Here is a 12,456-nt window from a genome sequence, read left to right as displayed (position 1 = left end):
AAAAAATTATATACATTTAAGGTGTACAATTTGATGTTTTGATACATGTATACATGGATACTAGAGAGGTAAGTGCACCCAGAGAGATACAGCAACCAAGATGTGGAGAAGCTGCTGGAACCATAAACTTACAGGACATTTAAGTAGTAACTTTGGCAAATTCCTGAAGTTGAGTGGAGGCTAGTGGGAGGGTGAAAAACTCTTGGGAGCCACAGCTTTAGGAGAACCCCACATTTTTATGGGCTTTCCTTCCAGGAACCCACCAGGTTTTTATGGTCAAAGTCCAAGAAAGATTCCCCTCCTGGCTCTGGCAGAGAGAAGGATAGAGTAACCATTATGAAACATGCTCAGAGCCTTCTTCATAACAAAGGTATACTTTCTCAGGGAAAGGGTTTGCCAGATCCCAATTCTGAAACTTCATCTGGCTGAAGGAAGGGAACCCACTTAAGCTTTCCTATCTTAAAAGTGGTGGGAAAACCACAAGCATCTAGAATCGGGGCTTCAAGGAAATTGACTTGAGAATGTTATATACAGATAAAGGAGTTAGGGGACTGAAGGCAGAAAGGCTGCAGAAACACTTGTGAAGGTCATAACTCCAAGACACAGGCCCATCAAATGATTGAGATTTAATCAGAGGATCATAGAATGTTCCTCTTTGCCCCTACCTTACCACCACACCACAAAGCTTTGGTATAATAAAAGTAGATAATAGCTGAAAGAATTGTGACATACAAATTCTATGAGCAGGGATACTTAGCAAAGCACAAAGTCAAGCGTGGAGATCCAAACAAGGACACTGGAAAAACAAATTTAGACTCTCCCACTGTCTCATTGTATGAGAAGTTGAATGTGAGTTTCCCCTCTACAGAATAAAAGCTCTTCATGGAGAAAGACCATATTGTTTAATCTTGGCTCCTTCTGCTCGGCAAATCAATAAGATGTCAGCAAAGTTTTTTGAGTGAAGGCACAGGTAAAGAAGATAAGCACGTTATCATATTATGAGAATTTATAAAGGAACAACAAGAAATCCAGGGGCTTAAAATCTTAATTTAAACATATTTATTATTTCCTTGAAAATATCCACTTACAAATGTTAATATTTCTTCCAGTGTACATAGTTCACATTTACTATAGATGAGTGGCTAAATCAGAGGTGGCCAGCGATGATTAAGTACATATTACAGTTGTAGGCATCTCTGTTGGAAATATCCAGTAATTTTGTTATTTTTAATTTCATGAACATTTCACACGGAGTCCTGGAGTGTTTCTGTAATGAGACTCCCTCCTAACTCCACATGCTCCATATTCACTCACATCACTTTTTTTTTTTAGTGTCGCATTTTTATTTTAACTTAATTAGGAATGTGCATTTACAGAAAAAATGACACAAGTGGTGCAGCCACCCCAGGACCAAGACAGTAGCTTCTCCCCTAAGCTGTGTTGCAAACTCCAGTATAAATCCCCACCAAATGTAAAAGCCCAACTTCAATTCTTCATCAAAAGGTGCTGGTGAATGTTGTCAGACGCCTTCTGATATAGATCCCCAATCCAATGGACAGCAGATGAGAGAGCAGAAGAGACAGAAAAAAAAAAACTGCTAGAAACTGCAGAGAAAATGTCCCCATCTTCGTAATACTCGTGTTCCTCATGCTGAGCGTGCTGGGGCACCTCAGGTGTTTGAAGAGGAACTCCTTGGGTGGGGCAGGGATCTTTTCTGGGCGATTTGACCAATTGCATATCTGGTCTGATTTCTTCAAGATGCTTTGCATGTCTTTCCTTCTCTCCACATGAACTTCCTTGGACTGAGCTGTTTTCTCCTCCAATACTACGTGAGTCTCTTTCAGAAGCGCTGTAAGCATCTGGTGGGTCTGTGTGCGAGGCGCGTGGTCAAAGCGCGAATCCTCCGAGTGACTCCCTCCAGATTCAAACTGGGCATCCAGCAGGGGTTTTTCCACGTTGCCGTCATAAATAGAAACAGCCTGGACCAATGCTCCCGTTCCCACAGTTCCCAAAGAGTAATCCTGCCTGAGGGCCACGCCGGCGCTTCTCCTGCAGCCCGGCGTCTCTTTCCGCAACGTGACACCTGGGCCACGGCGCTTCAGCGGCAGAGCGGCGTGGACGCCTGCGTCGGGTCGACGTCGGGGTCAGGGTCTGCGTCGGGGTCGCTATATGCGTCGGGGTCGGGGTCTGCATAGGGGTTAAAGTCGGCGCAGGAGTCGACGTTTGCGTTTGGGTCTACGTCGGGGTCAGGGTCTGCGTCGGGTCGACGTCGGGGTCGGGGTCTGCGTCGGGTCGACGTCAGAGTCGGGGTCGATGTCAGGGTCGCTGTCTGCGTCAGCGTCGGGGCCTGCATAGGGGTTGGAGTCTGCGCAGGAGTCGACGTCTGCGTTTGGGTCGACGTCGGGGTCAGCAGGTGCTTGGAGGCTGGAGCGGGAGCCGGAGCGCCGAGGAAGCTGGAGCGTTGGTCCCAGCGGCTGGCACGTCCTCGGCCCACCGCCCTGAGTGAGTCTCAGCACACGCGCCACTCTTTTTGAAAAGGTAAAGACAGCTGTTGCTTTGGTGATGTTTTTACATTTCCTCTGTGGTCATGACTGTCCGTGCTGATATTTATCAGCAGTTACCTGTGACTCCAAGTTTCCTTCCATGATGGGTCTCTATGTAGTCATTCTTAGGAAGCGGGTGACAGAAACGACCTTTGGGAAACAGACCTAATGCAAAGCTTCTTTGGTCAGTTTTACTTTGCTCTTTGAACCTGGCAACGCTCATACCCACCTTGCCTAAGCATTTGTCAGAAAAGGTTGGTTGGTTTGCTTTATTTTGTTGAATACTAGAGTATAGATGGCTAAAATGAGTTGTGTCTGGGATATGGTGCTGATGTAAACATGGAAAGAGTTTCCATTGAAAGGAAACCCTTAATCCAAATAACCTGTGTATCTAGGAGAGAGACAGACAGGTGGACAGACTGTCTTCAGAAACCCACTTAAAGTATTGCTTATTAGATTTCTAATGAAGACAGGAGACTCTCAAATTCTAGGAATTCACAGAAATAAAACTAAAAGTAATATATATATATATATATAACACATAAATTATATACTTTGTATTTTAAACTACTTTTTCGTTTCATGTTTAAACGTGGCTCACCTGAAGTTCATAAAAATGATTTAATTATGAGAAATTGACATTTTCTTTCCACCTTTGTCTAAGAACCTAAGAGAAAGAATATTTCAAGTCACATTAGCACTTGGTTCACTGGGAAGTTAGATTTTTGAGCAGGGATGGTTCAGGGCGTTTTTTTCATGATGGGATGAAATATTCTTTCAGGCCCTTTAATTCTCCTGCTCTTTTTTTGTGCCCATCAAGCAAACTTGGTCTTTCGAGTACCTCAGTTGCCTTGACATTGAGAAAGAAGTGTTTTTGACAGAAGACACAGGAAGGAAGTGCCCTGGTTTTGAGCACATGAGCTTTAGTGTGACTGTAGAAGTCCATCTTCAAGGCCCAGCCACCTGGACTGTACTGTCAAAACTGGGCTCCTGACAAAATGGGCATCCAACCTGGGGCTGAAGGCTGTGTCGGTTACCAGCTAACCTCCCTCTGAGTTGTCTCTTCTTTCCAAACTAGGGCTGGCTGCTTTTGTGTTTTTTTTCTCCCTCATAAATCAATAAGAAAAACAAATTCAAATGTAAATCAAATGACAAGCCCTTTCTAACCTTGAGTGTGTGGACCTTTTTAGTAACAAAGTTATAGTTACTTACAGCCTCTACTGTCTTCCCCAGAATAAATTCTTTATCTTCTAACTACCCCACCCCTAGGGACTTCTCCTCCAAGTCCTAAAATCTCCTCTGAATTACTCACACTTGCCATGAATCATGTGGTCTCATGAGGCGTTCTGACCACCTCTGTGCAGAATCAGTGCTGTGATGAGCAAGTCAGGGGCCAGGTGGTCCTGAAGTGTCCTGAATTGAACTCCATGGGCCTCGGTACTTTGTTCATCACCATCAGCCTGATGCACCCATGCAGATTTCTGCCGCCTCCTTCCTGGCTCAGATGTCCTTTTCTGAGGAAAAGCAGAAATCTCTTGCCATTATATCATGTTTAGTTCCACAACAAAAGTCATTATGCGTCAGCATTTATGCTGGGAAAAGTTTCAGTGACAGTATATAATTTTGAAGGTAAATGTGGTTTGAGTCCACATATATTTCATTGTTACAGTTGTCTTCTGTGGTCTCTCTGATGCCTAAATTTTAGAGTTCAGATCTCTAATAAAAATGTAAATGTGGAAAGAAGAGGACTTTTTGGTCTCTACAATCCATTCATGTCCTTCACCTCTTCACTCCTGGTTAAAAAAAAAAGTGATTCTTTCAATATAATGACATATTAAAGTTATTCTCTAAGTCACAGAGTGCATGGTAAACACTCTGAAAATATAACTAATTTTCCCATCAGTAGCAAGCCTTCCAGACTGTTTTCAAAGTATTTTGAACAGTTTTTTTTTATATCAATATAATTTTACACCAAGCGAATTGTGATACTTTGAGCATTCATTGATCGAGAAATATATCATAACAGAAACTACTGTGACTCTACTAATGCTTTAATATGTATGAACATTATTCATTATGACACACATGTTTCTGACAGTGGAACATACAAGTGTATGATATTCTACATGTTTATTTTATATACATGGCTTTGTAACACACAGATAATCAGGTTCACAGTCCCCGTTGTAGTAACTTGGCACTTCAGAAATCTATGGTAAACCCAGATTACAAACTACTTCCTAAAAAGTCAAAAACCTCCCAAATTTATCTTCTCAATTTCCATTAACAACACAATTTTTAGTTAAAATATTTCAGAGCACTGCAAAATACAGTTACCAAACATTTTGACATTAAAAAAAAAACAAGAATCTAGAATCTACAAGAAAAAATTATTGAAAATTCTGAAACAGAAATGTGCAAATAAATTGATTTTTCATCCCTGTCTCTAGTAGTTGTCTAGTATAAGACATGTAATTTGAAATCATTTAATTCACAGAATTCAGATATGCTCATTACATAATTGATAATTTAACCCACAGTCTCTCAGAACAAATTCTAAAAGCTCTTGAGCCAAATGCATATTCAAATTTTACTTCTGATTTAGGCTTGGAAGAAATAGGATGCCTACTTAAGATAAACTGCAGTTCCATACAAGTGAAGAATATTTTGTAGACATTTATGATAACATTAAACTCTCTACCTAAAGCCTGAAGTACATTATTTCATTGAGTAGTTGTCTATGCTGGAGAGACCACTGTGATAACTTTTAGAAAAATAGAATGAATGCATTTGGTGAGATATATAAAATTCAGTTATAACAGATAAATACTGTACTTCGTCTATTGTCATAGCCTTTCATTTAATTTTTCTGTTTCTTCTTTGAATTTTTGGTATAGCTACTAAATAGTAGCTGGAATATTTACTAGAAAAATACTAGAATATAATATTAATACTAGAATATTTATTAGAAAAAATAAGAGAAATAAAAAATTTAAACAATCATAACATTTAAAAAAACTTCCTGTTTGCTTATTGAGAATTATTAAAACCAAATAATGTGGAGAATAAATCATGTACCTAAAATAATGGCTAAAATGAGACTGTGGGAAATTTAGGTTGGTAATCTGAAAAGGTCAGTATTATATGATTTGGCTAAAAAAATAAATCTATTCACCTTGTTCCACTCATTTTATTAGATAATGCTCTTAGAATTTTTATCTCTCAGTTAACATTTGGCCAAGGACTCCTAAAATTTTAATTAGTTCCCCAAGTTTACTTCAATGATACATTTAAAGTTGTTTTTAATGGAATATGTATTGAATAATTCACTATATGCTTTTCTGTTCAGATGACTGTGTTGTGAATTTACTTCAAAATAACTCTGATCTGGATTTAAGATCATCAGAGACTAACAATGCAGAAATGATATTATCAGTTTATAGTTCCATGATGGTTAAAGTTTCCTCAAATCTGATGGAGAAGAGGGATTATATAAGAAAAAGATACCGGCATATTTCCATTGCTAAGGGCTAAGGACACAGAACATTTACAGATTAAATAGGGCGTAAATTTTAGTTTATGTGCCTATTATAGCCACTGTTGACAGGAAACAGGATGTGCACAGTGTGAAACATGACTTGCAGAGTCAGTTGAGGCTTGCTCTCTGAAATTTACCAAGTCCACTGCCGTTAACAGCCTGGGCAGTAGGGGCCTACACAGAATATTTTGGCTTTATTTACATAGCTAAACAATGTGTTAAGAATTTATCACGTATCACTCACTTTTTATAATTATTGAATCTTTTCTCAAAAAATGTTAATCTCTAAAAGTCAATTATATCTAGGCAGAGCATATTATTTTTCATGGGGAGTTAAATAAATTTCTGAAGTGAATTTCTGGCACATAAGAAAATCTGCCTTGGTAAATTAGAAATCATAAGATATTTAAGGATGCTGTGATGGAAATATTTTCTTACTGTGTCTTTTGTAAATGATATTGTTTGACTTGAGAGGGACTTTTCACTTCTTCCTTTGAAAACTAGGTAGAACATAGGTTAGCCTAAATCAGATATTAAGATCTCTGACAAAATGAAAACAGATCATGTTTTCCATTGGTTAGATGTTAATGGTTGATGTTTAATTCAAGAGAAGCAGTGATGGGTGGGTAGGTTCTAGTCTCAGTCTTGTTAACTGTGTCACCTGCAGGTCTCTTAGCCTCACTCTGCTTCAGTTTGCTCATTTTACAAATGATGATAATAATAGTACATATCTCAAGAGGTTGTCTTGAGGATTAAATGGATTAATACAGGATAATAAATGGATAAAACATTGCCTGCATCTTCTAAGTGCTTTTGGAAAAAACGTATTGACTCATTTCTTTTTACAAGTGCCTGTACACACCAGGCACTGTGCTGGAGTTTCAAACGGGAGTGAGTCATGGGCCCTGTTCTCAGAGGGCTTACCTTGCAGTGAGGGAGAAGTGACCTGCCATAGGTCATCTCTGTGTAATGTGTTCAGGGTTATATGTGAAATCCATGCCTGTTGCTATGGCAGAAGTTTGTGGATTTCTCAAAGAAAATACCTGAGCTGCTGCTTGTAGGTTCGAAGTTGTCCAAGTGAAGAAGCTGGCAAGGGCATTTGGTTTAGAAAATAGCATGAAAGCAGACACAGAAGGATGAAATAAAATGAGGTATGCAGGGAGCTTGTAGTAATTCAGTATCAGAGAGCTTAATCACCTACACCGCTACATGACCCTCTCCCCTTGCCTTGGTTTGTTCGAAAGAAGTCAGATGTTTTTATGTTGGTTATAGATTCAGCAGATCAACACAGTGCTTACCATTCCTTTTAAGTTAAGTTAAACTAACCTGGGAACAAGGACTTGAGAACAGTACTTACTGAGTTTTGAACTTCTGTTGACAGTCCCTTTAACGACATTATATTGTGACTGTTTCATGTAAGTTCTGTTTATTGCTTTGTGATCTTAAATGCAAATCCTTTGACAGAGATTACTCTCTCTGTATTTCCCATCAGCATTTTTAAACATGTTCTTTAATCACATTAAATAATTTCTTAGGGTGGAGGTAATTTACATAGGAAATTCATACGTAAATCAATTGGAGTAAGGCTGAACATGTTTGCTAAAATATACTTAGTTTTATCAGACTAGTTACATATATTTGATTTTATTATGTTTAATATCTAAAATAGCTGCTGTTGACTTCCTAGAAAAAGTGTTATTTTACTTTCATGTGCATGTGTGGTGTATGTATACATATGTGTCTTGGAATGCTTGTTAATGTGTGCATCTACAGAGAGATACACACTATTACTACTTTGAAAGATACTTCAGTTTTTGGATATTTCTCACAGTTTTAAAAAACTAAGGAGATACTATTTTCACTGATCAGTTGTTGAGAGCCAACTAAATCCTAGACTTTGACCAGGAATGGCATACATTTTCTAAATTCTCATCATGTGGAGGAGGAAGCTGCTATCTGAGTCTGCCAACCTAGAGACACTCCATGTTGCTAAGATGTAGGCTGGAGAGCTGCCAGAGTGTCAGGACCCAGGTAGCTGGGTACAGTCCCTGATGGAGTTTTTACAAGAAGGAAATGGAGCTTCCTTATAAAGATTCTTCTTTCAGGAATTTCAGGGCAATTAACCACATAGGCAAAGTTCAAGTATAGTTTCTTTCTAAAGTACATATAAGGTAATGTAAAGGGCCTGTTACACAAACAGCACACAGACACAAGTACAGATTACAGTGGCTGTGGATTTCGTGACATTAAAAAAAGGGAACCTCAGTAAGCTCATTTCCCAGGCGTATAATTTATGATCTGACCTGGGCTCTGCTGATGACAAACAAAAGCATCTTGACCTACCTTAAATTGTTGAAGTAATTTTTTTAAACAATACGATTGCTTGTCTTTTCTTTGTCATTGTTGGACAAATTAAAACTTCACATGAAACAGAAGTTGTCTTTACATGCTTAGTGTTTATTTACATGCTTAGATTCAAAGAGAAAGACTACTGTGCAACCAACGGCTCTTTTCCACTCCATGTTCTCTAATGCATGTAGACTTTCTTAATCATTTTTGTAAGAGGCCTTACTGCTTTTAGCCTGATATTCTAATGTAAGTAATTTGTACTTTCAGTGGGAAGTTAGGAGTCAATGAAGACTTCACTTGTGTGGAGTCTGTGTCTCCTTTGACTCAAGTCAGTATTTATAGAACTTGCTTTGCTTTGTTCATCTTCCTGCCATAAAACCATCCAAATTCTTCAGAAAAGTCCATTTATCCATTAAATGTTCAAGATGTATCTCACCTATTAACTAATTGGATATATGAAATGTACTGTATATTTATATATTCACCTTTATCTGTGTACTTGTTTTTCTATAATTCCTGACCCTAGGATTGTCTTTTTCGCATAGTGGAGCACCACCATGTTACCTTATAGCCATGGCCCAGGCTATCTGGGAGAGCAGAAGGGAGCATCCAGGATGCTAGGATGGTTGGAAAAGGGGATCCCATTAACGTATTCACGTACCAGGGTTAACACTCAGTGGCAGACAGCCTTAGCTGTGAGGAGATGTTTTACCTTGCAGTTGTCACATTTCAAGGCTGCTGGAGAAGAGATCATCTTTGTTCCTTCCTCTCACACCTGGAATTCCTAAAGCTCTTTGTACCCTTCCAGAACCTGATGGAACTAACTGACCTGGGCCAGAAGCTGAAGAAAAGAATAAGTCAGATCCTGGGGGAAGGACAGAGGAGTTAAGAGACTTAGGGTATCCTGAGTGAAGTGGAGTGGGGGAGAGACAGAGAGAGAGATGTACTGGGTTCCCTTTTATGTCAGTTGAAAAGACAGATTAAAAACTGATAGTCAGACATTTATACGTGTGACATATGTGTCTATTTTTTATTAAATAAAAATAAAGATCAAGAAGATGTTGCATCTGTTGTGCATCAGTGATATGTCAATCATTTTGCATATATTTTCACATGTAATCTTGAAACAAATTTGAAAGAAATGCAGCACAATCAGCTCCAGTTTGCAGATGAGCAGTGTGCTGAGAGAGGTTTCCTAGTGTTCCCTTTGTGGACGCCTCAGTGAAGGAGTGAGAATTCCCACACCAGTCTCTCCAGCTCAACTGATTGCTCGGATTCAAACTCTTAGAAATAATTTTTTTGGTAGATAAACTTAAAGTTATTAAAATGTTCTTATGTTATAAAGGTGTTATTTTCCTGAAGGCAATAATTTTAATTTTCTTTCTTTTCCCCAAATCCCACTCCTTTCAGATCTGTTTCATTTGTACCAATGAAATTACCAATATGATTTTGCTAGACTAGCAGGTTTAAATGCAAGTTAAATGACTTGGAATTAAAAGATATTCATGAACATTTCCTGAGGTATTTTAAAATTGCATAAACTTTCAGTACTTTATGGATTTGTGAGAAGGTATCACATTCACCAAGCTGTGCTGTTTTAGGAAAACAAAATCTCTTCCCTCTTAACCTTCTTCTCACATTAAAAAAAAAAAAAAAGCCTTCTTAAAGACTCCCATTGTCAGCTTATGTCCTGCCTTTCTGTTGTAAAAAAAAATGCTGAGGAAAAAGCAAGAACAATACTATGTGTAATGTATAAGTGTCAACTTGTTCAGTTGCTTCTTAGCGCTCTCACAAGATCCAAGGACTTCTAATTGCTGTCTTCTGATGGTCTCAAGTCTTCATGTAGGAAAAGTCATGCTCAAATCACCCATGCAGTTCCAGAAATTCTTCTGTATTTTCTGATTTTGTTAATTTAAACCCTTCATAAAATCATTCTCTTATATGAGGAATTAACTGAAACTAATTTCAAAACAAAGTTAATCATAAACGTATGTACAGCTTTGATAGTTGGCTGTACACAAATCTTAAGCAATATATTTATTTACTTTACATTATACTGGTGAATCTTTCCAGGATTCTCTGCAAAATGAATATATCATTTTCTTATAGCTCTGGCTGGCCACATGGGTATTCTTTTTTTATCATAGTATGCCTGATGCCTGCAATGAGGGTAATTACTCTGTATCTCGATTTGCCCCTCTTATCAGGTGTGTCTCAATGTATATTTTTCATGTGCATGAATAATATGAATAGATCGTTTGAATGATTTATTTCAAACTAGTGGCTCTTCATATGTGATTACTTCTTATTACATAGTTAATATATTTAGTCTACAGCAAAATAGAAAATTCAGACATGAAAAGTGAATAAGTTACCCATATTTTTTCCACTTCAAGTTACCAAGGTTTTTTTTGGTTTTGTTTTCTTTTTTTATTGAAGTATAGTTGATTTACCAAGTTTTAATATTTGACTGTGTTCCTTTGTTTTTTTTTCTCTAGCATTTAAAAAGGGAGAGTATACTGTATATATTTCTGTAAATGTTTTCTATTAACAATGTACTAGAGACATCTTTCTAGGTCAGTAAGTATGGTTTGATATCATTTTAATATTTGTGTTGTAGCCCATTATATAATTATAGTGGGATCCATATAGCTCACCTCTTTACTGGAGCGTAAGAACCTTTTCCAAGTCTTTTTCTCAATTTTTCTGACCAAGGCGCTCGTTTTATCTTTCAGCTCCAGCGCTGCCTTTTCAACCATAATTTAGTTTATAAGAAAGCTGTTGCATTGCTTTTTAACTTCATTTTCTTTTTGGATAGAATGCCGTTTCTCCCTCTTGGCTCTTGGGCATGCTTTACTCACCTATGACTCCGTCCTGCCCAGACTCCTGCTCCTCTTCACTGTTCCTGTGGGCGTGGTTCCAACCATGAAGGGGGTCTTGTTACCTAAGGGGTCACATTGCTGCACATAAAAGTAGTATTTTTATGAAAATCTAAATATACAATCATTTTTTATTTAGTGTTACCTATTCTGTCATGCTCTGGGCCATCATGAGCCATCCTTTCGTACGTCCCTGCTGCTCCTAGCCCTGCGGACTTGTATATAGATTGTCAGTGTAGAATGAATTCAGTGAACATTGCTGCCTGCTATGAGGAGAATTGGCCCCATGCTTTCAGATTTGGAGTTTCTTCTTGAAACCAGTGTTTCTTTTTTTTGTCCACAGCTTCTGCACTTTTTCAGTTTATCTGTTTCAATCAGCAGTTACAGATGTTTCTCTTTGTGGCTGCAAGTCAGCTGCTCTGGATTGTCTCTTTGCAGGGCCCTCGGTAACCCCTGGCATAAGTCACGTGTAGACTACGTGGTCTGTATTCTCTATCCTTGGTATAGATCAGTGAAAAAAAATGACGGATTAGAAAACCCCTCCTTATCTGAAAGAAGAGAAATGGGAAGTAAACATGTAAATAATTTTAGATAACAAAAACTATTAAGAAATTTAATCAGGCAGATGGGTCACTTGATCTCAAATAGGGCAGGAAATGCCTCTCTTAAAAAGTGATGTTTAAGCTGAGAAAAAACCAGCCATGCACATGCCTGGAGGAAAGCACCCAGGCAGAGGGTACAACAAGTGTAAAGGTCCAGTGAGCACGACGGGTCATTCGCTGGGAGTAAGGTACAGGGGGGAAGTAATGTGACTTTTTAACAATAAGTGAAAAAAAGCTTAAGAAATAAGCTCATGCTGTGCATCAAAATAGGGATGTGGATGACAGAGTGAGGTCAAGTAGAAAACAGATCTTTGGGGTTGATAAGGCTAAGAAATTGAGAAGCCAGGATATTGGGCGGAAAATCTTCATGGGTACTATCTTCTGTAAGAATGGTGACAAGGGCATTGGTAGGGAGATGTGTCAGAATTGTATCTGACTGGTAAACCAAAGATCCCAAGGCTTCTCCTTACATCTCACAGGCAGAGCGTGGTCCTGTTGCTGCGCTACATAAGGAAGGAGTCTCTGTGCTAAGAGGGAAGGAGAGA

General features: G+C 38.4%; 1 pseudogene; it reads right to left on the bottom strand.

The window, feature by feature from the left end:
* Positions 1 to 1,496: 1,496 nt before the first annotated feature.
* LOC105097317 (BCL2/adenovirus E1B 19 kDa protein-interacting protein 3-like) lies at positions 1,497 to 2,193 on the bottom strand (annotated as a pseudogene).
* Positions 2,194 to 12,456: the final 10,263 nt, after the last annotated feature.

This window comes from Camelus dromedarius, chromosome 21 (genome assembly GCF_036321535.1).
Source record: "Camelus dromedarius isolate mCamDro1 chromosome 21, mCamDro1.pat, whole genome shotgun sequence".
Taxonomy (NCBI): Eukaryota; Metazoa; Chordata; class Mammalia; order Artiodactyla; family Camelidae; genus Camelus; species Camelus dromedarius.
This window is presented reverse-complemented; position numbering and strand designations above follow the sequence as displayed.